Source organism: Sabethes cyaneus, chromosome 2, assembly GCF_943734655.1.
Source record: "Sabethes cyaneus chromosome 2, idSabCyanKW18_F2, whole genome shotgun sequence".
Taxonomy (NCBI): Eukaryota; Metazoa; Arthropoda; class Insecta; order Diptera; family Culicidae; genus Sabethes; species Sabethes cyaneus.
Window position 1 is genome coordinate 108,498,204 of NC_071354.1, and position 26,354 is coordinate 108,524,557.

The following is a 26,354-nucleotide window of genomic DNA, read 5'->3' on the forward strand; positions in this document are numbered from 1 at the left end:
GGACAAATGCAGGATCACGTAATGGACTGGAAAGCGATCAACGAGAGGATGTGTGTGTTGAGGATAAAAGGCCGTTTCTTCAACTACACCATCATAAACGAGCATTGTCCATACGAAGGTAGACCCGACGACGAGAAGGAAGCGTTCTATGTGCAGCTGCAGGCAACGTACGACAGCTGCACACGACAGGACATCAAGATCGTCATCGGCGATATGAACGCCCAGGTCGGCAGGGAAGCAATGTATAGACCGGTGATCGGGTCCCATAGCCTGCACACCGATACGAACCAAATCGACCATATTCACATCGAGGGCCGGTTTTTCTCGAATATCACCAACGTACACTCCCTACGGGGTACGGATACCGACTCGAACAATTACCTAATAGCAGTACACGTGCGCTTAAAGCTAGATGCTTCGACCCTCGAAAACGGGTGGAGTATGATACGCTCGGTCGTCAACGGGGTCGCAACCTCGGCGCTAGGAGTGGAAACCTCGAGCGGAACCAAAAAAGTGGTCTCTAGGAAACTCCGGTAATATACGTGGGAAAGGCGAGACCACACGAAGCCAGCTCCCCCTCGATCCAAAGTGTGTTCGGCTACTGGTAGTAAGAAAACTACGGCCTCCATGAGGCCAAACCTCCGGTAATTCCGTCTCTCCTAAATGCCAGTGAGCGGAAAAATCACAAAAATACAGTGCAGATAAACCTTCCACTTGCGAAAGCTGTTTCGGGCGTAATTTTCAGGAGGTTTATCGAACACGGTGTGGACCTGGCCCTGGGGTGACATTGCGATTCTCGTTTCGAGTGATTTTGGTTCGTTTCGACCACGTTAAACGAATGGGCGAAACGAACTAAAATCACTCGAAACGAAAATCGCAATACCACCCCTGATTCAAGAGCCCTGGGTCTACAAAGGAAGAATACAAGGTATTCAAACAAGAACATGTAAGTTCTTCTATGATGACAAATATGATCCTCCGAGAGCTGCTGTCTTGGCCAACGCAAACATTAATTGTTTGCCCATTACAGAGTTCATCAAACGAGACATAGTGGCGATCAGAGTTGAGGTATCAATCGCCAAGGGAAATCCGATATTATCGCAGCATCGCCCCATTTTCCTGGAGACGTTCCTAAGGTTGCAACTCAAGAGGTTGCGGCGTTCGTCAAATTCTGCATAGAAGTCAACAAAGACTGTATTATCGGCTGCGATGCCAACGCTATCGCATTTTGTGGGGAAGCACCGACCAGGGGTGTGAAATTGTCAAAATTTTGCGGACTAAACATCCATGAATAGCGACAATTTGGAACCAGCCAGCGTATCGAAAATAACAGCTAATAATAGTTAAATTATAACTAAAAGGCTACGTTTAACTGCTTTCTAATTAATTTCAGTTGTTTTAAAACGAATCAACCTTTAAGTAGGTCCCAGCACCAAAGGTATTAAAACCAATGAGTGGGACATGGACAATGTATGTGATTTGACAGCCACACCACCTCGCTGGCACCGACATCAACAATCGAGATGAGTGCCTTTTAGAATTTCTCTCGTTAAACAATATCGACATTGCTAATAAAAACAATGAACCTACATTCATGAATGCTATGAGGCAGGAAGTCTTGGACCTGATCTTGTGAGAAGCTAAGAGGCAAAAGGTTTCGAATTTGTGGGTTTTGCTGATGATTTGGTCATCATGGTTCTTTGAAAATTCGACGACGTGATATCGGATAGAATGCGGAATTCAATCGGATAGAATACGAATTCAATTTTAAGCAGCTTATCATTTATTTAGATAAATCATTAATAATATAAATCCAAAAATAACCAAAATAAATAAAACGAAACAAAATAAAAGTTATATCAGACAAAAAGTGAAATGTCGGAAAACTACCCTTTTGCCGCATTAACTGTTTTGTGGATAAAATATATGCCGGGCCAGCTAAAAACTTATTTAATAACAACAATAAATAAACTCAAAAATATAGATATATGGACAAACATAGAGTGCCACACAAGTCTTTTTCAGTCTAACCCATCTTGCCCCTATTGAACTGGTAGAACAAAATACATGTTTATTTAAAACTTTGTAGTATATAACAAACTAGCTGACCCGACAAACTTCCCCCATTGCTTAGCCTGATAAAATAAAGCGGATAGCATTTAGATATTCGCCATCATTGCAAACCATTTAGCCGAATACCATTTTGCGGAACACCAATTCTCGGTTGACTATAACGCGGAATATAGAGTTTCGCAAAATACTATTTCGCGAAAAACCTTACGCGGGATGTACCATTTCACGGAAAATCTTTTCGTAGAAAGTACCATTTCGCAGGGGTGACCCAACTGAAGGAAAGTAATAGAGGTCAGTAGATCTAGGAAAATAAATAAACCTAGATAGAGGTAATCTCTACGGGGGGCTGCCACTCACAGTGGCCGGCGCTTCCGACTGCAGGTCGCCGGCAACACTCGCGGCGTGTGGCCGTCGCACGCTGAATTATCTAATGTTACTATTGATAGTTTTTGGTGGTTAATCAATAACAAGATTAATGTTTTATGAAAGAATCCAAAATTGCTCGAATTCGATTAGTTTTTGAGTTACGCAAAAATTTCTGTTTTATTTGTATGAGTCCTTATCCCCCTACCACAGGGGTGAGGGGTCTCAAACCATCATTAAAAGAATGCTGGCTCCAAAACCCCCCCACATGCCAAATTTGGTTCCATTTGCTTGATTACTTCTCGAGTTATAAGGAAATTTGTATTTCATTTGCATGGGAGCCCCCCCCCCTCCTAAAAACCGAGAGGGGTCCAATTTCATCATAGAAAAAATTCATACCTCCAAAAACACCCACATGCCAAATATGGTTCCATTTGATTAACTAGTTCTCGAGTTATAAGGAAATTTGTATTTCATTTGTATAGGAGCCCCCTCTCCTGAAGCGGGGAAAGGTTTCAATTCATCATAAAAAACATTCTTGTCTCCAAAAACACCCATATGTCATATTTTGTTCCACTTGCTTGATTAGTTCACGAGTTACGAGGAAATTTGTGTTTCATTAGTATGGGAGCGGCACTAAAAGCCTTTAAAGTTTTTAAGTGCTCCTCAAAAATTGTCTGGGATTGCAATTGCTTCTTACGGCAACTAAGCCAAGTGAACTCGGTAAAATTGTACTAGGTTCCTGGTCATTGCGCTATAGAGTGGAATGAACTTGCAGACGAACCAGCCAGATGTGGATCTAACCCTCCATTCACGGTTCCAAATCCATTTCGCTGCATCCCTGACTGTGTGCTGAAAAGTGAGCTGACACAACGGGAGAGCCGAACAGGCATGGCCAATTGGATGGCCGTACAATCCCTCAAACAATCAAAAAAATTATAACGCCGTGTATTAGGGTTACTCAAAAGTTGACATCAAGAAATCTCAGCACGCTTACCGGTCTTGTGACAGGACATTGTGCGAGTAAATACCATCTTCGGAATCTCGGTTTCGTACAAGATAACATTTGTCGCTTGTGTAATGCCGAGCGTGATACCTCGGAACACTTGCTCTGCAATTGTGGAGCACTAATAGGACGTAGAGTGCAGTATCCCAAAAATGGTCTACCAGAGCCAAGGGAGATCTGCTTTGCGTCGCCGATCAAGGTAACAACGTTCAAAAACCAAGTCATCCCTGATTGGTACCTGTCTCGCTCCAGCTACGAGCCTATTACTTACTTAACAAGTGATAGGTAAGCTTGAAGCGTACAGTAAAAGAAATAAACGGGGCATAGCACAATAGTTCAAAATAATGGACGCAGTGGTAAGAGTACTCAACAGAAGAGGGAGTTTCATAAAGCAATTCTTAATAGTTATTCAAGATCAGTGTTATCGCTCAGAAGTACGAAAAATCGAGCAGATATAGTATAATGGGGACATGGCAATCGTTCGCATTATTCCAATTTTTCTCGGTGACGGTAATTGCGGCTTTTAAAAGTAGAGAGTGTTGGTTATTGGGTTATTAGGTTAGGTTACATGCTATACATGAAACTAAAACTGGCGGTTGCTGAAGGACTCAACAAACCACCTACTCATGGAAGAGAAATTAATGTATCTAAAGTAATTGCTCAGTAAGTGAGTAATTTTTATAAAAGAGAATTTGAAAACAAAGCATATTAATAGCTAATACAATAAAAACATTAAATGCATACCTGTCTGCAAGATTCTTGTGTTTCGCAACTTTTGATGCAATTTGCAATCTATGTTCAGTAATGATTCTCTGCTCAATCGCTTGCGATAGTGCTTTTCCACTCGCGCCTCCACATATTGCGATCTCTCTAAGGCCTAACTCAAGAGCATGTTTGTCGCTTAAGGATTACTCGATCTGTATAAAACATTTCAATTAAATTATGACTATTAAATTTTCAACCGTTACTCACCAGGTCATTGACTAATTCACAAGGGTATATTTTACGCTCAAGGATTGCAATTGGCAATCGTAAAGCCATAGCTTAGCCAGTACATTTCCTAAAAAAGTTATTTATCACAATTTGCTCCTAGTAGTTTGCGTCTCATGTGTAGTAATCCAAATATACCTGACGAATATTAAAGAAAAGATAATACCAATAATTCATACAATCAAAAAATATCGAATACTACCTATAGATGATGGTCTGCATGCAGATAGGATATATAAATTGCCTTTATTACAGTTCCAAATATACGTTTCCAACAGTCTATCCCGCAGCTCCCTCGCCGCAGTCAAGTTAAATGGAAATATTTGGACATCATTTCACGTTTTATCCAAAAACACTTCACGGACACGTCTAAACCACCGATTGAACTGTTTAGAGCGGAAGTCCAGCACCATCCGCAATTAAAAAAATAAAACAGACAAGCTATAAATAACACCGATTACACCATAACAGTTTAGCAGTTTGTTTTTGTTAGTACACTACACAGTAAAATAATTCAACCTGTTTTCACGTACACAGAAAATAATTTAATGCAATTTGTCACTTAAAGATTAGATTTTTTTTATTATTTGTTTTGCACTAACAAACTGTTCATAATATCAAAAAAAAAATTTAATAAAAACAAAAAAACTCACAACTAAGCACATCACTCGTGACTCAAATTTTTCGTAATGGCGGTGCGGTTTCAAATGACAGAAAGAAAAAGGGCAAAATAAACATAAAATTGTCATCAAGAAACGCGTTTCCATAGTCGGTTGAAAAGCACTAAACTTATACTGTTACGATAACCCATAAAAATGTTAAAACTACCATGATATTCTTACAGTTAGTAAGTTACCAATTTTATGGTCCTGTTGACAATTCAATATTGTTATATCAAGCTGCAAAAATATTGTCATTAGAAGTATAAGAGAAAAGTCAATTTAACCACGGAAATAGTCAGCGATTTGCTTGTTGTCATAGTAGTTTTAACCACGAAACTTCTCAAGTTGACAATAATCATGGTAAGCGCTACAATATTGCAATATAGTTAAGATGACCATGCATACATGTTTCGCATTACCATGGTTTTTTTCTCAGTGTAAGCATGAGCAAAAGCTACCTACAATGATCCATTCGTGCGCTTGATCTTGCGAGACTTGCTCGTGTGCTACGGGGTAAAGTAGCTGCCAAACTCATACATTTTCGGTGTCCCACGCATAGGTACCAAACTGTTAATTTTGACAGGAACCAAAAAATTTGCTGGGAATTCCTCTTTATCGAGGACCATTTGAAAGTTGCTCTCTTCACTCCTACATGAGAAAGAGATAGCAACACACCATGCCCTTGCTCGTGTGCTTGTCGCGCTCAAAGGGTTTCCAGCAAGGCGTATAAGTGCGTAGTAACCAGAGATTACTTTTGTAATCATTTACGAATTAATTCGGTAATCAAAGGTAATCACCCAGATAGCACAAAATCGTAATAGAAAGTTCACATTAAATCGTTTTCATGCCAATTTCAGATTGGAATTGTATAATGATTAGAGTATGTCAAACCGAAGTGAACAATAAGTTGTTTTGCAGTCGTGCGTGTCTTCATATACAATTCATGACTGTGAATTATAAAGGAGTATAGACGATTGCAGCATTTGATTTTATCTTAATCATATATTCAGGAGTATTTAGTTGCGTGTTATAAAAACTACGCAAAATAGAATTACAAATAGTTGTCAAAATTCTCGCACGTATATCGCCTCCAGTTTGGTACATATATGTTATATGGCGTGAAATATAACTTTTTCGTTCAGATATGATTTCGTCTATCTCAGTTGCAATTGAGATATACAAACCAAATGGTTTACTGGGCAGTATAGTAATCAATGATAATCTTACGTAATTATTGGTAATCATGATTAATTTTTAGTAACAGGGATGCCAGTTGATTTTTTGAAGTCTTCACAAATCAAGGAAAAATGTCTTCATTTGTCTTCCTTCGGCTTTCCGCCCATTTAAACTGCATGGTGAAGACATGTCTTCAAGTGAAGACATTTCACTTTTTTGTAACAAAAATGTCTTCAAAATGAAGACATGTCTTCACTTCTGGCATCTCTGTTTAGTAATCACAAGGGATTGATTACTGGTAATCAGAGGTAATCAGTAAAGTAATCAAAAGTAACTTTTTTCTAAGGTGCGTAGTAATCATTGCTATTGGAAACCCCTTGATCGCGCTGGTTGCCGCATGTCGTGCACTCTTAAATGATTCTACCTGCCGGTCGGTGGGATTTACTTAAAACTAGGTTGAAACTACTCAAAATGCCCTTAAAGTGTACAAACTCAGATTTTGAGAAGTTTTCCAACCAACAAATTGGTAGTAGGAACTTAAAAGTGCGTTATTTGTCATAGAGAATATAGAGTGACTATATACAGAGTGGCGCCAAGTCATCCCAAATGTATGCAATGCGGTTTATCCTAGGTTTTTCTTTCTCTTTCCTGCATACGCGTTGGATAGGTTGTCTGCTCGATTGGAATGACACTGACAGATAATTATCATTCCAATTTTGACATTGTCGCCACTCTGTATATAGTCACTCTAAGAGAATACTTCAATCGCAGAGAACAGATTACCAGGTAATTGACAAAAAGTGTGTAAAAGGTTTTCATGTAATCTACGAGTAATCCTTCAATAGAGCACCCCTCGAGCAGTAAGTGGCAAACTAAATCTTGATGTCGCTGCCGTCACTGCTATTTAACTCCAGCACAAAGAAATATTGATGAAGGTAAATACATGAATATTTTTTGATACGTTTGGCAAACTATTTCTGGAGGGCGCTACCGACAGATTTTACACACAAAAAATCGATTACTTCCTTCGAGCCTGTTAATCTGTTCTCTGTGATTCAATTATCGGTAGCAAGTAGCCAAAATTGGTTGAAATTTTTACCCAAAGTTTGAGTTTGCACACTTTAAGGGCATTTTGAGTAGTTTCAACCTAGCTTTAACTAATAGCGTTTTTGTTTTTTAACCTGGGTTAGTCCCAAATCGACCACTGGATAAACAAACATTTTCGGGAGAATAAACAAACGTTTTCAGGTGGGTATGAAATGGGGAAGGCAAATGAGGAGCGTCCAATATAGCTCTAGCCATCCCAAGCCCCTACCTAGCGCCTCCACGTGACCAGACCTGGTAATGCTCTATTGAGTAGCCAAGCTAGAAGGTGCGATGCTGGGTGGTTTCCGGCTGCCTGACTTCAAAACGGAGGTTTTGGGCAGACGGCGGAGCCAGACGGCCTAGCTAATTGGTAAGCCTAATAAGTTATTTTATTTTTTTCGTTTTAGCTTATGAAGCATCTACTGCTATATAGTAAAAACTTTGGCCAAAACGAGTTTGAATACTGCACATGGATACCAGAATGAAAAATTAAATTAACTATTAGAAGCACTTATGGAACCTCAAAGGACGCTACTTTATTTCATACGAAGGACTGCTGGTGAGATTATTCTATTTTTACCTATATATACCACATTTCATCTTAATATCATATTATTAACAGTATTATTATTGAAATCATAAATGTGGAAGGCTGGATGATGGAGTGGATTGCCAACCTGAATCCTTAAGGTCTGAAGCAAATATGGCACTTCTCAATTCAAAACAAACAAATCATCATGTGGGTTAAAGTTGGTACAGCGAAATTGATTATTACATGGAAGGATCCTAATGCTGGAAGGCGACTCTTATAACCCCGGAATGCGCACAAGTGCCTCTGCTTGTGGGTCCGCCCAATCCCTTTTGGCCCTTCTGTAACAGCATTAGTGTGAAATTCATTTGATAATCAAATTTGGATCTACTGTAATTCTACCCACATACATTTGCAAGTCCTTGAAATGATGGTGGCTTTCCCCTACTACTACTACTACCTACTACTACTAATAAACAAACGTTTTCAGCTTGTCGGTGTATTGCTCATGGCAGGGTTGAAACTGTAAAAATACCCAGTGCGAACCCGTCGTCTAAAAAGTTCAACCTAGAGCGAAACTAAGTTCAACCTGAGTGAAAAAACAAACGTTTTGAGAGCCGTTCGATTGGAACTAGAGCGAACCTAAGTCGGACCTAAGCAAAAATAAAAACGCTATAAACCCGACCTATTTACAGGTAGAATCATTTAATAGTGTGTGTTACATTTTGTGCTGCTTGGGTGTTTTTCCTTCGTCGTCGTTTTTTTGCAGTCTGGCGCGTATAGGGTAAATGAGGTATTTTGGCCCATGCGTTACGCGCTCTTTATTTTAACCCTCCATGTCAAAATTAAATGGGGTGGGCCCAAATAGACACCGCGTAACGCATGGGCGCCTCATTTTCCCTAATAGTCAAACTACTAGTAGTGCAAACAGACGACATATGTACTCATGAACTGGCTAATGTAAATTAATTTTCGTGCCTTGACGATTGGAACCGCGGAATGAGAGAGAAGAGCGAATATGTTTAGATGGCAAAGAATGGAATACAAGGGCATCTGCACGGCAAGCTTGTTTTTTGATAATTATCAGCATTATTTGAATTTTAGTGAAGTCAGATCAGCCAATAACATATTATTTTGAAGATTTGATTTTTTTCCCAGAATTTTGTTGATAGCCGGATGTACGAGGGAGATTTCTATTCTAAAATATAGCAATGATTCGCAAATTGAGGGTTCGGCAATTGAACGGTTCGTTAATTGGATGTTCGTTAGTTGGGCCATGTAGAGTGACTATATACAGAGTGGCGACAAGTCATCCCAAATGTATGCAATGCGGGTTTTCCAAGGTTTTTCTGCCTCTTTCCTGCATACGCGTTGGATAGGTCGTCTGCTCGATTGGAATAACACCGACAGATAATTATCATTCCAATTTTGACATTGTCGCCACTCTGTATATAGTCACTCTAGGACCATGCTCTAACTTTAACAAAATTCTACTGAACTTGTAAGTTAAGTGTTTTCTTTACTATTTAACCGTTATGGACACCCATATTACTATAATTACATCCAAAAATATAAAAAGTGCTTTAATTCCGTAACACATCCTCGGACTGCCGGATTTCCGGGAACCAGATGAACCACTTCCGGCTCTGTTGTAACCATACTAGAAAGTGGATAAGTTCCTGAATCTCTTGGTGATAAAAGTGTCCGAATCGGTCAAAAATTGCCAAAGTTACAAGTGTTTCAATTTGTGGGTACCCGGGTACCCTTGTCGAGCACTTAAAGGGTAAAAAAATTCGAAGCCCCCCCATTCCACCCCCTTAAGTGCTACATGAAAACTTATTTTATGAAAAGTTGCAATTCAACTAGTTCTTAGATGTCACAGCGTTTCAGTATCCTTGATCAAAGAAAACTTTAGAATTTCGTACTTTGAAAGCTGAAAAGGTACCCGGGTACCCTGTCGAACACATAACGGTTAAGGTTTTTTCGCAAAAACCCGCCTAATGTAATTCTACGCTAGCTACGCGGTTGTGTCTGGAATACAACCTTTCTGATTTTTTGTGTATAATTGCACGTACTATTCATATGCGTAAAATTAAAATTTTTATGTGTATTTCTGGGCGGATTGTGCTTATTGCGACGTTTGCCCCTATTTAGATTACCCCGATTTACACGATTATCACAGTCGAATCTCGCACACGATTTCGCTCAAAGAAAATGAAGTGAAAAAAAGAAGGGGAAGAAGGAAAAAGAAGTCAAACTCAGTAGATCAAATTAAAAGCCACTCTAGTGCCAGATTAACAGTGCAAAATGCAGTACGTTGCATTAAATGATTATCACAGTAGTCTAAATAGTCATAAAAGAGGCAATATATGTGGCACATGATAATCATCTGGAAATTCATATGGAAATTTTCCATTAGTTATGTGCAGAATATTTTGAGTGTAGGAAGAATTACAGTACATCCAAATTTGATTATCAAATGAATTTCACACTAATGCTGTTACAGAAGGGCCAAAAGGGATTGGGCGGACCTACAAGCAGAGGCAGTATATTTCGTTCTTTCTTACAAATTATGTTAAGTTCAAACCTTAATCTATTTAAGGCGGAACCGAAAGTGGCTAACGTTATTGTGTTAGTGCGACAAACACTGTACTGTACATCTCATGTGTTCGTTAAAAACCTAAACGTTTATTTGAATATTACATTAGTATTGGTAATATATGTCAAATAGCGGAGCTTGCGAACATAAACAGCTGATCCGCAGCCAACCGCACTGACTTCAAACATCCCGAAAAAGGGTTTGTTTTCTTTATCAAGACCTTCCGATTCAATCAAAATTAACAGCAGCAACTGAATAATGCGTAGGATCACTAGAATGTTTAATTAATCCGCTTGCATCGGATTGCGTTTTTGATTCCTGCTTTTGCGTTTTGTTTGTTTACTTCACTCTAAGCTCATTGATGCGGCGAAAGTTGAAAGCTCTTTAAAAGCTCATTGATGTGACGAAAGTTTGATACTGTGTTGCTGCTTTTTCGGAAATCGCTAGTTCAACGAAATATGTGCGCAACCAAATATCTATTAACTAATTCCAAATTATACATTGGTCGCTTTTATGAACACGTAACGATCGATATGATCAGTAAAATTTATTTTCCATTAGCAATTATGTTTTGCTGACCGTTTATTGATACATAGCAGATCGATAAATTGAACTACAAGTTTTAGGAAATTATAACAGCACTGGAAGCACTGATTACGTGGCGAAAGCGTGCTCTGCCAATACAAATGCATTTTTAAGGCGCAAAACAATACATGCTTCGAATGGTAGCCATTTATCCAGCCATCTTTGAGCCACTTTCGGTTTCCCCTTAAGGGGGCATAGTACTTTTTACACCATATTTTTTGCCTTATTTCAAATATTTTTTTCTCGATAACGCGAAAAGCGAAACGATTCGGGTTTATTGCTTGCTAAACATTGCACTTTATACTAATATTTGCAGTTTTGTCTGCATATGTGAACCTCTTCCCCTCTCCCCTACGGCTCCTTGAACATGATCATTCGAAAAAAACATGATTTGCGGTACCATGGATTGGCGCTGGGGGGCTTATCCGAATTGAAAAATTCCAAAACGACATGAAAGAATATTAAATTATCTCGTGTTTGACCCATCCTTTTTTTAAAATTCGAACGCATAACAAAATGGCGGACATTCAAACATAAAAGTAAGGTTTTTAGCCGAAAAAATTGACTAAACATTTCTAAAAAATATAAAAATTGTAATATCGAAAAAAGGATGGGTCAAACACTAGATAATTTTGTTGGCTTTGAAACAAAAAAAGAATCATGAGAATTGCTTCAGCCGTTCTTGAGATATTTATGGTACCGACTTTCAAAACCTGGTTTCGAGAAAAACGACGTTGAAGTTTTTATTCGCTGTGTAATCGCTCCAGACATGCGCGGTACAAATAGCTGCAACTTTGTCAATTTTTGGAATTCATCGAAATGACTTGAAACACATATGGTCAAAATGTTTATCTTTCGAAATAATCAATAAAAAAAATTTAAATTGAAAAAGTACTATGCCCCCTAAAATCTACTGCTTTTCTAGTATCAACAATAAAGTTTATAGAATTTGCGATCTTTTTTAATATTTCTAGTTTATTTTTACGGTTTGCTCCTCTCAGTGAAGGTCTCTCCATATTACGAAATTCATATTCCATATTCACGAAATTGTCCTGAAAATAAAGTAATTTGAATGTCGAGTCTCGAGTGTTGAACGATCGTTCGTACCAAGCGGACGTGCGAAAACCGGCCGGTAGGGATAAAACTCTATCGTTTTACAGTGGATCTGCGCGGAAATTTAATTCTGCTCTAGGTCACTGTTTCCATTACATACCAAGAATTTTGGATGTGCGTAATTATTTGCGGGTTGATAAATTAGAGTCGCGCGCGTATTTTCATCTATCAAAAAGATATCCCCCATGATAGTGAACGCCACTATGGCGCAGTGCTTGTGCTAGTGTTTTCACCGTTGCCTGCTGTAGGCAAGCGGATCGTGCGAATTTTGAAATATCGCTAAGTGTGTGCGGATGTGCTATTACTAGGGTAAAGAACTAGTTTTAAGCAATCTAAGCGGGCCACTGATTGTTTTACCTTATTACAAGCGATGGGTTGACTAAGTGGGGGATATCAGCATACCAATCTTCTTGCTATCTTTAGTTCTTCAAGCTGTTACCATTGGAAGACACTATTGTTGAGCTAAACTTTTGAATTTTCGCTTTAAAAGTTGGAGCGGCGGAACTAATTTTGAACACACCGAACCCATTTTCACCCGCAAGGTGCTATTTTAACCCTTTATAAGGCCGTGGCAATTATTTTGCCACCAACGAAAAATATTTGTTTTGCGTCTGTAATGACATCAATATAATTATAGAAGCAAAATAAAATGTTTGTTGGTGGCAATATAGTTGCCACTGCCTTATAAAGGGTTAAGCAATCCTGAAATCTGAATTTTTTTACGTCCCGTTAAAAAATCCCTCGAACCTTTCCCCCTATTCAGTAACTTCGCGTTCATATCCGCGACCTACTAATCGGCATCTGATGCGTAATCGGCATAGCGTATCGGCATAGATGCGTAAAATGCCATTTGTCTAAATTGTTTATCGGGGCATACACTCACCGCACCGTTCGGCAAACGGTATTCGTCGTCTCTTTTATTCTCTGGTGTTCTTATGGGAAACTGCGAGTTTGACGTCTCACTCGCTGTTCATAAGGATGGTGGGAGAACAAAAGAGGTAAACATATAGCAGTACAAACCATCCGACTCAGAACAGTGTTGTCAAAGCAAATAACATTGAAACACATCGTTGCTTTATTAAATCACTGAGAAAATCTTCGAAAATTATTGAAAAAGCTGTCTTTTGTGTAGTTTTTAATAAAGAAAAATTAATTATGAACATACATTTCTCTTAAAAGTATTGAACCACGTTTTCACCATAGGAGGTTTCAGTTAATTTCAAACTTAAAATTCTTATTTCCAGAACCGAAACAGTGTCTTGGCAACACGATAGTTCATCAGTTGTGCTGCAGCTGCTGATAGTGGTGAACAGGTTCCGTCAATTCAGAATTTGTTTTCAGTTTTGTTAGAAAATAATACAACTTTTGGCTAGTGACAAAGCCTTAGATAATAGAAAAAAAGAGACTGAATAATATGGTATGTGACAATTGAGTGCTTGACTTTCAGAGTGGTTGTAATCAGTGCTGAAAATTTGATGAATTCGTTAGTAGCGAGGTGGCGATTGCTGAAGAGCAGCTGAAAAATGTACGTTTTTGGACAACAATTTTTAATTCATCATATTTCTTGTCGGAGACCCAGTAAATTGTGTTTGTGTGAATCAAATGTATGGTTAAGTGATTTGTGAAGATGATCCTATCAAAAGATTTTGAAAATATGAATAAAAAAGTGCATTTTCGGATCATTTATGTTCAACTGATTAAAATAGGTAACACTGCTTAACTCGTTCCTCACCCTACTTTGTTTCTCCTGTATACAGGCCAAACACCCCAAACTATCCCTCTGATAAGATGCCGTTATTGTGTGTATGGATTATTAGAGGGTCGATATCATCCGGGTGTAAGCGTCGCTCTCACACTCGAATACCATAACACAGGATAAGCCTGGCTGATCGTCCTTGTTAGAAAGCGAACAGTCGGTATTCCAGTGTAGTGAATATCTTCGAATTTATTGTTCTTTCTGAAACAGTAAATACAGAGCTGTGAAGGTGTAGGATGGCCGCATCAGTTTTTGGCGGATGTACGGTCCTTTTACAAATCTGGCACGCTGGGTTGTTTTTGCAACATTTATCTGTTTGCATGCTGCGGGAATCACTGCTGAATGTATTGCTGGCATCCATCATATTTATTATCAAATATGATCGATCGAATCAGTATATTTGACCTTGATTCGGGGTAATGTGCGAATGTTTGTGTTTGCTAACTTTTGGAGCATGTCAGAGTGGTCACGACTTAACATTGGACAAAATTTTACACTCACCCTACGCATCTAAAAACATCAGGCGCCAGCCGTTGTTATTTCATTATTAGTGCACCTATATTGAATGCCGTTATGAGGGATGCGGTAACCAGCCCAAGTCATATAAGGTCGGAGAGGATTTTGACGCGCCCTTATAGCACACAAATCATCACGCAAGATAAGTTTGCACGGCGAAGTTATCTAGAAACCGGAAGTCTATGCTGGAAGGAGTGTCTTATATCCCGTGGAATCCTATAAGCGACATTGCTTATAGATCCACCCGACCCGTTTTGGTCCTTCATGAACAGAATTGACATGAAAGTTGCTAGGTAGATAAATTCGATTCTGCACTAATTCTACTTGTATACAATGGGAAACCCTTGAGGTGATGGTGGCTATGCCCATACACATACATACATACCTATATTGAATGCCGTGCATGTGTTACTACAATGGTACTACAATAGGGTGTTTGCAGAGTGCATATGTATTGGAGATCTGTTGGGCAGCCAAAAGTGACAGCTCCATATAAAACACACGGGATGGGAAGAGGAAAATTTTTTAAATGATTTATTTTCTTTATTTAAAACAGAAATTACAAATTGCTTCATACATATGGCAAGGTAATATATCTGTTTTCTAAATAAAAAAATTATTTTCAACAAATAAGCTAAGACGCGGTAGCAATGATCAAAAATGTAACTATGACCTATGTTAGCGGGATAAAACTTAACAAATATCAATAACCAGCAGTTGCTTTCGGCTAAGAATTATTATGCTAAACCAATTTATGCTAAAACCAATTTTATATTCCGTTACTTTCAACTTGGCCTATGCTGTATACTGCTTAAAAAACAGTATATTTGGGACACCGATTTAACGCGAATGCACCGAAACCCTAGTTACCAAAAGTCAGCATATATTTCAGGGAACATTTGTCGGTTACTTTGACTATTAGTTGCTTTAAAATGATGAATAATTTTAGAAAAAACCCGAATTAATCCACCTAGCGGCGTGACCTAGCCTTTCTACTGCCACAATAATCACTATTTAATTTCTCAGGAACATCTATAATTAACTTGACTATATTTTTAAATATTCGTTCTGTATTCCTCAAAATTCTTATTTGCCAGTCAAATTCACAACGTATTGCGTACAATAATTATATTTTCTTACCTTGGGTGCAGAAATACTTGTAAGCGTCATTTATGTTACTTGATGAACACCTTATTTAGTTTTATAATATTTACGTGATTTATAGAAACATAATGTAAACACAAAAGATAATTTTTGCAGACTTGAATGAATATATATATAAAATTAAAAATTACCCCTCTAACGGGTCTACAGACAGTCTTAACATTCAGGCCTTAGAGCCACATACGAAACTTGTTTTGAATTGACAATATGAAATATATGTTCATAGCAGATTTTTTGATATTTTGATATTAATACCATGCGTTCAAAAGTTAGCATCTTTGAAAAACAAGAGTTCAGAAAAATTATTATTATATTTCGCTTTTGAAGAAAAAGGATATCTACAACAAAATGGTTGATCTCAAAATTTTACTATTAGTTTGCTTGGCTTCAATTTTGCAATATATCTGAATTAGAAAAAATAACTGAATAGAGCATTAGATATAAGAGAGAGAAATGGAAATATTTCTTAGCTGACGCTCCTTCAGATAATTATTTTTGCATGAAAATCAAAACTTAAGCTTCTTTTGAATGTACTTTTATGAAAAGACTAGCTGACCCGACAAACTTCGTATTGCCACAAATTAAACTGTGTTGTACATAAATCGTGAATCTCGGATGACCTTTCTCACAATCTTGAGTTTTGCAAGTTTCTGGGGAGTTCATGAGTGTTTTAATATACAAATTTTCCTCACAGTAAAGTAGAAAACAACTCCCGCAACTTCCAGAGTTATGAGAAAACTTGTATTTCATTTGTATAGGAGCCCCCCTCCTAAAGCAGGGAGAGGTTTCAATTCACCATAGAAAACATTCTTGTCTCCAAAAACACCCACATGTCAAATTTGGTTCCATTTACTTGATTGGTTCTCGAGTTATGAGGAAATTTGTATTTCATTTGTATGGAAGCCCCCACCCCCCTATTAAAAGGGAGAGAGGACATGATTCCCCTCTTAAAGAGGGGAGGGGTCTCAATTCACCATAGAAAAAATTCATGCCTCCAAAAACACCCACATGTAAAACTGTGTTCCATTTGCTTGATTAGTTCTCGAGTTATGAGGAATTTTGTATTTCATTTGTATGGGAGCCCTGCCTCCTAAAAAGGTAAGGGGTCCTAATTCATCATAGAAAAAATTCATGCCTCCAAAATCACCCACATGCCAAATATGGTTCCATTTGATTAGTTAGTTCTCGAGTTATGAGGAAATTTGTATTTCATTTGTATAGTAGCCTCCCCCCCTCCTAAAGTTGGGAGAGGTTTCAATTTACCATAGAAAAAATTCTTGTCTCCAAAAACACCCACATGTCAAATTCGATTCCATTTGCTTGATTGGTTCTCGAGTTATGAGGAAATTTGTATTTTATTTGTATGGAAGCCCCCACCCCCTATTAAAAGGGAGAGAGGACATGATTCCCCTCCTAAAGAGGGGTCTCAATTCACCATAGAAAAAAATCATGCCTCCAAAAACACCCACATGTAAAATTTTGTTCCATTCGCTTGATTAGTTCTCGCGTTATGCAGAAATTTGTGTTTCATTTGTATGGGAGCCGCCCTCTTAGTGGGGGCAGGGGTCTCTAACCATCATAAGAACCTTCCCTAGCCCCAAAAACCCCTATATGCAAATTTTCACCCCGATCGGTTCAGTAGTTTTCGATTCTATAAGGAACATAGAGCAGACAGAAATCCATTTTTATAGGCATAGATTTGCATAGGAGCCCCCCCTCTTAGTGGGGGAGGAGTCTCTAACCATCATAAGAACCTTCTCTGGCCCCAAAAACCCCTATATGAAAATTTTCACGCTGATCGATTCAGTAGTTTTCGATTCTATAAGGAACATAGAGCAGGCAGAAATCCATTTTTATAGGCATAGATTTGTATGGGAGCCCCCCCTCTTAGTGGGGGGAGGGGTCTTTTACCATCGAGAGAACCTTCCCTAGCACCAAAAACCTCTACATGCAAATTTTCACGCCGATCGGTTCAGTAGTTTTCGATTCTATAAGGAACATAGGGACAGACAGACAGAAATCCTTTTTTTATAGGTATAGATAGTCATTAGCTTGATAGCATCGTTTTTACAATGTATCCCGTTAGAGGTTTAGGAAAACAAGATGAGGTCGAATAGTGCAAAAGCTGTGCCATAAACATGCTTGAGAATGGGAAATATGATCGATATGATTTCCAGTGCTTGTCAATTCGATTTATTTATTGAAATATGATGCATAACATAAGATTTCTGTCTTTTAAAGTGTTACTAACGAAAACAAATCGTACAAAATTACTACCGTACAATGTTTTCCTCCTATTTTCATATAAAATTTCTAAGCTCTAGTATTTATTGATTGAAAACAGCATATATTGATGCGCAAAAATTGTTTGCAATTTATATAAGTTTATCTGGAAAAATCAATCCATTAGTATATTAAATCCTATACACCACTATATCTAAATGCTTAAATTAACTGCTTTTCTTCGCTTTTTGCTTTTCTTGTCTAATTGCGAGTTACAGCAAGTGAAGAAAATGACAATCGAAATCTGAAATTAAAGAAAAGAATCCGATTGAATCCCACTACAGTGGGATTTCGAATTTGGCATGGTTCGATTTTGGCCACAAAAGTATCCGTTTTTGGTAACATAAAATATTTTACTTCCAAAAGTATGCTTAAATATCAGTCAGTTTCCGCATCACTTTAAATGACGAAAAAATATTGCCCTAAGTGTGTTCATGAAGAAAAGTTTGCGATTATAGAATGTTTCGAACAATAATATTTTTATTGCCGTAGGACTATGTCTTACTGTAGGTTACCAAAAACTTACTTACACCGCATGGATAGGTCTTGGCGGATTTTGTGAAAAAGGTTGCAATCGTTAATTAATAACATTTAGTCAATTTCTAATGCATTTACATTCAATTTTGTCATATCAAAAAGGGTCTCGATTTTGGCGCGGTTTCGATTTTGGCAACATAGGCGACACGCATTTGTTGCCAAATTCAAAATCCTACTGTATTTAATATTTATTTGCGACAGATACGTAGTTCGCCTACAACGTGCAGCCTTCATCAGTGTCTTATCTGTCGCGAATAAATTTTAAATAGTGGAATTTAGTCGGAAAAAGTTTTTTTTTCTTTAATTTCAGAGTTCGTATTCCACATTCCAGTAAGAGGCTTCAAAAACTTCAGACAATGGATATGTTTCACACTCTCCTTGAATTTCAATGCAAATTTCAAAATTACAAATTGTCATCACAAACACACGTATACATACATACACACATACATACATACATACATACATACATACATACATACATACATACATACATACATACATACATACATACATACACACATACATACATACATACATACATACATACATACATACATACATACATACATATATACATACATACATACATACCTACATACATACATACATACATACATACATACATACATACATACATACACACATACATCACACACATTGAATACAATCAACATTTGATTGAAATGTTTTGCCTTTCTACTATATAAATATATAGTATAAAGGTATAGAAATCACTTGGAAAACCGTAAATGGAAAGAAGGTCCTGCGGGCCGAATGTTATATACCATTCGACTCAGTTTCGAAAACTGAGCATTTTCTGTGTGTGTGTGTATGTATGTGTGTGTGTGTGTGTGTGTGTGTGTGTGTGTGTGTGTGTGTGTGTGTGTGTGTGTGTGTGTGTGTGTGTGTGTGTGTGTGTGTGTGTGTGTGTGTGTGTGTGTGTGTGTGTGTATGTGTGTGTGTGTGTGTGTGTGTGTGTGTGTGTGTGTGTGTGTATGTAACGCTTTTAATCTCACTCACTTTTCTCGGAGATGGCTGGACCGATTTTAATGTTCTTAGTGTCAAATGAAAGGTCTAGGTGTCCCATTGGTCGCTATTGAATTTCATACTGATCGGACTTTTAGTTCAAAAGTTATGTATAAAAATACGAAAAATATGGGACTTCATTATCTCATAGATCCCTTAACCGATTTGAACAAAATTGATTGCATATGAAAGAGGAGCCTTACAAACCCTTAACTTCCAAATTTCATGATGATTGGACTTGTAGTTTGAAAGTTACATAAAGAAATGTGAAAAAATAGTATTTAAAACATATTTTTGTAACATTTAAGAATTAATTCAATGAAAAACATCACACATTTTATTATTATTTGAAACGAAACGAAACGAAACGAAACCGAGTTATTTAAAATCGGACGGTTCATTCAAAAGTTATTCAAACTTTAACACTTAAGCACCGTATATTAAACCGTTAAAACGTGTGAAATCAAAACGTATCAATCAAATGTTGATTGTATTCCATGTGTACGATGTATGTATGTATGTATGTATGTATGTATGTATGTATGTATGTATGTATGTATGTATGTATGTATGTATGTATGTATGTATGTATGTATGTATGTATGTATGTATGTATGTATGTATGCATGTATGTATGTATGTATGTATGTATGTATGTATGTATGTATGTATAAATGTATGTATGTATGTATGTATGTATGTGTATGTGATGACAATTTGCAATGAAATTCAAGAAAAGTGAGAAACATGTCAATAGTCAGAAGTTTTTGAAGCCTCTTAGTGGAATACGAACTGAAATAAAAGAAAAGAAAAAAACTTTTACCGACTAAATTCCACTATTTAATATTTATTCGCGACAGATACGTATACGCTTTGAAATAAGACACTGATGAAGCCTGCACGTCGTAGGCGAACTACGTATCTGTCGCAAATAAATATTAAATAGCGGGATTCAATTGCAAAGTTTTCTCTTTTCTTTGATTTTAGATTTCAATTGTCATTTTCTTCACTTGCTGTTACTCACAATTGTACACGAAAAGTAAAAAGCGGAGAAAAGCAGTTAATTTAAGTATATAAGTATAGTGGTGTATAGGATCAAAATACTAGTGAGTTGATTTTTCCAAATAAATTTATACAAATTTCAAACAAATTTTGCGCATCAATATATGCTCTTTTTTGAGTGATTTTAGCCCAAAGGGTAGATTTTTTTTGATATTTTGATATTAATACCATGCGTTCAAAAGTTAGCATCTTTGAAAAACAAGAGTTCAGAAAAAATATTATATACTTCACTTTTGAAGAAAAAGGATTTCGACAACAAAATGATTAATCTCAAAGTTTTACTATTAGTTTGCTTGGCTTCAATTGTGCAATATATCTGAATCAGAAAAAATAACTGAATAGAGCATTAGATATGCAAAAGAGAAATTGAACTTTTTCTTAGCTGGCGCTCCTTCAGATAATTATTTTTGCATGGAAATCAAAACTTGAGCTTCTTTTGAATGTACTTTCATGAAAAGATAGTCATTAACTTGATCACATCGTTTTTACAATGTTAGAGGGTTAGGAAAACAAGATGAGGTCGAAAAATAGTGAAAAAACTGAGCCATAAACATGCTTGAGAATGAGAAATATGATCGATATAATTTCCAGTGCTTGTCATTTCTGATTTATTTATTAAAACATGATACATGACATAAGACATCTGTCCTTTAAAATGTCACTAACGAAAACAAATCTTACAAAGTTACTACCGTGCAACGTTTACTTCCTATTTTTCATATAACATTTCTAAGCTCTAGTATCTATGGATTGAAAAGAGCATATATTGATGCGCAAAATTTGTTTGAAATTTGTATAAATTTATTTGGAAAAATCAACTCACTAGTATTTTGATCCTATACACCACTATACTTATATACTTAACCCTCTAGTTCCCAACCCTGCCAATTGGCGGGCTTCAGGAAAATCGTTATAAATCTACTCTGCTTATTCGTTTTATGTTGGTATCCACTGATACCTTCTCATTATAGTCTAATCTAACTATTCGAGTGGTTTGTTTGTTTTATTACATTAATTTGAAACAGATATTTCGTGCGAAACTTGAAAAATGCCAGAAAACTGAGAAAAAAATTATTTTGCACTGCAGAGTGAAATTCAAATTGTTGTAAATTGCTTATTTCTTGGAATAAATAAACAAAAAAATTATTGGTGAGTAACTGATGAGTTGTACTTCATGGTAAAAAAGGAAATTTGCGATAAAAAGTTTAGGAACTGGTCGATTTTTATCAAGGAACTAACCCCGCCAATTGGCGGGGTTGGGCATTAACGCCAACTTTTTTTTGGTAATTTGACAACATGTTGTTTCCGTTGTATTTATTGATTTTTTCGAGTTTAAGCTAAAAATTATTGTTATAGGCCTTGTTAGTTTCTTTTATATGCCTTGAAAAATACACAAACATGCAGTGGCATTAAAACAGAAGGGGAATTTATAGGACTTATCACCTAATTTTCAGTGCGCCTTTTTGACGAGCTGCAATATAGCGCTTTATAGCTATATCACAAAACATTTTTGCATTTTATGGTATTTGAAAACCATAACCCTATAACCAATAAACAGATTCAATGAAACCCGGCGAATTTTGCTGCTTAACGACAAAATCTTGATAAGCAAGACAATTATTCAAAATGGGATCTATCATAGACCATTTTAACCGCAAATTTTAATTTATCCCGCTTAATAAGTTTGTGTTAATGAACAAATTGAGTGAATTACCAGTCGATAAAAGATTGTAGTGAACAAATGGGTACAACAAAAATGAAAAACCCAATTTATCAAACAAATCACATAAATGAGGATTTAAGTTTCATGTTCTATCAGATTCCAATGGTTTTTCAATGGTTACAGTTCCAAAGCATATTATGGTGTAGGCAATCCTGACTTGGGAGCAGCTACTAATGTTGTTGTTCGCCTTTCTAAAATTTTACCGAATCTTTACTATTTACATAATACCTATAGATAATGGCCATATGTCTTATGGCCCCGGAGTTATTCCGGAGTTCCTTGGGGGACCGCGACATTGCTGTATTAGATAAAGTTGCCAAATATTTAATATTTGTTTAAAATCTGTTGATTTTTGAAAATATATCATCGATTGTGGACATATCAGTTACTTTGCTGCAGTTATGAGCCATGGTACGCGCCATCCGAATCCGGGGGGACACTATAAATCCGAAACCGGTTCCCATAAAGGAACATTTCACAATCAGTAAAGTATGTCGTGTCACATGTCAAAAAACATTAGCACTCGACAAAATAGCGATTGGCGATCATCTCATGTCTCTCAGAGGCCGTATGACCGGTTCCAGGCCCGGGGAGAGTTTCTTTTCTGATTCAAGCACGGAACGGATTTCGAAGGAACTTGTCCGGGGCCTAGAATCGGCCATATGGCCAAAAATTTCAGTTGAAGCTCATTATAACTAGTTCCGTAAATACTAGCACTGTTATAGATTTTCTGAAATGAATGTCCCGAATTAAATTGAAAAATTTGATTTCGCAACTTTTTTGCGCCCAGGTGCCCAACCCCACCAATTGGCGGGTTACGAATTTTTATAAATAATCAAACTATTCCTGAACTTAGTAATTAGAGAATATTTTTTCCATTATTCTGGCCACGAAATGAGCATTTTAGAATTTTTTCAAGCAAATCAAAAATTTGGGCACTAGAGGGTTAAATTAACTGCTTTTCTCCGCTTTTTGCTTTTCGTGTACAATTGTGAGTAACAGCAAGTGAAGAAAATGACAATTGAAATCTAAAATCAAAGAAAAGAAAAAACTTTGCAATTGAATCCCGCTATTTAATATTTATTTGCGACAGATACGTAGTTCGCCTACGACGTGCAGGCTTCATCAGTGTCTTATTTCAAAGCGTATACGTATCTGTCGCGAATAAATATTAAATAGTGGAATTTGACCGGTAAAAGTTTTTTATGTCTTTTATTTCAGAGTTCGTATTCCACTAAGAGGCTTCAAAAACTTCTGACTATTGACATGTTTCTCACTTTTCTTGAATTTCATTGCAAATTGTCATCACATACACATACATACATACATACATACATACATACATACATACATACATACATACATACATACATACATACATACATACATACATACATACATACATACATACATACATACATACATACATACATACATACATACATACATACATACATACATACATACATACATACATACATACATACATACATACATACATACATACATACATACATACATACATACATACATACATACATACATACATACATACATACATACATACATACATACATACATACATACATACATACATACATACATACATACATACATACATACATACATACATACATACATACATACATACATACATACATACATACATACATACATACATACATACATACATACATACATACATACATACATACATACATACATACATACATACATACATACATACATACATACATACATACATACATACATACATACATACATACATACATACATACATACATACATACATACATACATACATACATACATCGTACACATTGAATACAATCAACATTTGATTGATACGTTTTGATTTAACACGTTTTAACGGTGTAATATACGGTGCTTAAGTGTTAAAGTTTGAATAACTTTTGAATGAACCGTCCGATTTTAAATAACTCGGTTTCGTTTGATAGATCTCAGCAGTAATTTTCAAATAATAATAAAATGTGTGATGTTTTTCATTGAATTAATTCTGAAATGTTACAAAAATATGTTTTAAATACTATTTTTTCACATTTCTTTATGTAACTTTCAAACTACAAGTCCAATCATCATGAAATTTGGAAGTTAAGGGTTTGTAAGGCTCCTCTTTCATATGCAATCAATTTTGTTCAAATCGGTTAAGGGATCTATGAGATAATGAAGTCCCATATTTTTCGTATTTTTATACATAACTTTTGAACTAAAAGTCCGATCAGTATGCAATTCAATAGCGACCAATGGGACACCTAGACCTTTCATTTGACACTAAAAGAGAGAAAAGTGAGTGAGATTAAAAGCGTTACATACACACACACACACACACACACACACACACACACACACACACACACACACACACACACACACACACACACACACACACACACACACACACACACACACACACACACACACACACACACACACACACACACACACACACACACACACACACACACACACACACACACACACACACACACACACACACACACATACATACACACACACAGAAAATGCTCAGTTTTCGAAACTGAGTCGAATGGCATATAACATTCGGCCCGCAGGACCTTCTTTCCATTTCCGGTTGTCCGAGTGATTTCTATACCTTTATACTATATATTTATATAGTAGAAAGGCAAAACGATAATTTTATCCAGCACGTTTTTGCTGCATCGAATAGGAAAATTTGCAATGTGTGCCCAACAGATGTCTTGCATGTGTGTGTAGCAAAAGCCCTATCGATGTATTTCGCTTTGTACACAGATAAAGTACGGCAGATTGGGTGTGTAACCAGTTTTGGACACTGCGTTGCGCGTATGTATTTTGGTTTTTTGCGTCAAACTCAGATGCGGGTGTTCAGGATATATGCGCGTAGCGCTCTGTCCGGTATAGAGTAATCACCCAAATTGTCGGTGCGATCAAAACTTTAGACTGTGTGAATAAAATAGGGGAAGTAACGCGGAATTTTTATTCATACGGCCTATTGGTTAGGACATTCACCCTAGGTGTGAAATTTCAACACATTAGTTAGTAAGTTGACTCAGCCTTCAGCCTAATGAAATGGTAGTGTTTTTTTGTTGTAAGGCACCTGCCATAGCACGAGCGCATGCGTGCCTATGCAGATTTCATTTTGCTGTGGTTGAATGTGTAACCTCAAGTAGGACTGCATATTTTGCCAGAGTGGAAGTACCTATTTGCAACGCAACTCGGGCGCTCTGGCTATTGCAAGGACCAAAGATTTATTCCACTTCATGTTGGTCCGTGCGTGAACACGAACGGTGCTATTTTACCACCCCATCGGTAGGCAACCATGTTTTCGCTGCCAACATCTCGTGTGTGCGAAAATGAGATAGCATGTCAGCACTGCGTTTCACTCAACTGCCAGCAGTCTGATTTGGGCCCGCTGTCAAATTTTGAGCCCAGGACATCCTGTCGCTGACGTTCACTGCAGCTCGTTATAGAGATGTCGATGGGGTGTATTTTACCCTTGCGTCGCGACGCATGATAAGTCCGATTGTTCCTTCATGTTTTAGAAAGCAAAGTCAATATCAGTGTATGCAGCGAAGGCTTCGCGTTACTGTTCTTTTAAGAACATTTAAATGATAATGTTTTGCTTTGATTGTATGAACTTATCTTAGCACCATACCGAGTCTTGCAGCAGGTGGTGGGCAAATCGAGAGGCACTGCTTCCTGTAGATTAGTGTACTTTTCGTACACTAATGCTCCCTTCTTTTTTACCAGAACAGTCAACAATCACACCGGTCACGAACTCAGGCGAAAGTTTGATGCTAAGGTTTCGTTTAGTATCAGATTTAGTAGCTCAAAAAGATTTATAATCAGCACCTCGATTATAATCTGTGAATTTTAACGGTTGCCTGATATACTATTTGGAGTGTCTCGAAATAAGTCATTCAATCAACATAAAATTTCAAAATGTTCTACATTTTTTCCGAGAGACTCTGCTGGTCTACAAAAATGTTTTTTTGATTCCATATAAAAATCAGTTTGCACTAGTTGGTTTAAACGAAAGTTTTACACTATAGATTTGTTT

General features: G+C 37.0%; 1 protein-coding gene across 2 annotated transcripts in view; it reads left to right on the forward strand.

Moving 5' to 3' along the window:
* Positions 1–26,354, forward strand: part of LOC128733609 (sideroflexin-2) — a 48,800-nt gene that overhangs the window by 13,805 nt on the left and 8,641 nt on the right. Inside the window, exon 2 of one of the 2 annotated variants that reach the window (XM_053827328.1) lies at positions 7,764–7,915. The exons of the other annotated variant lie outside the window; for it this stretch is intronic. The gene's annotated coding sequence lies outside the window, so the exon portion shown is untranslated. The remainder of the gene's footprint in view (positions 1–7,763; positions 7,916–26,354) is intronic. 2 annotated transcript variants of the gene reach the window in all.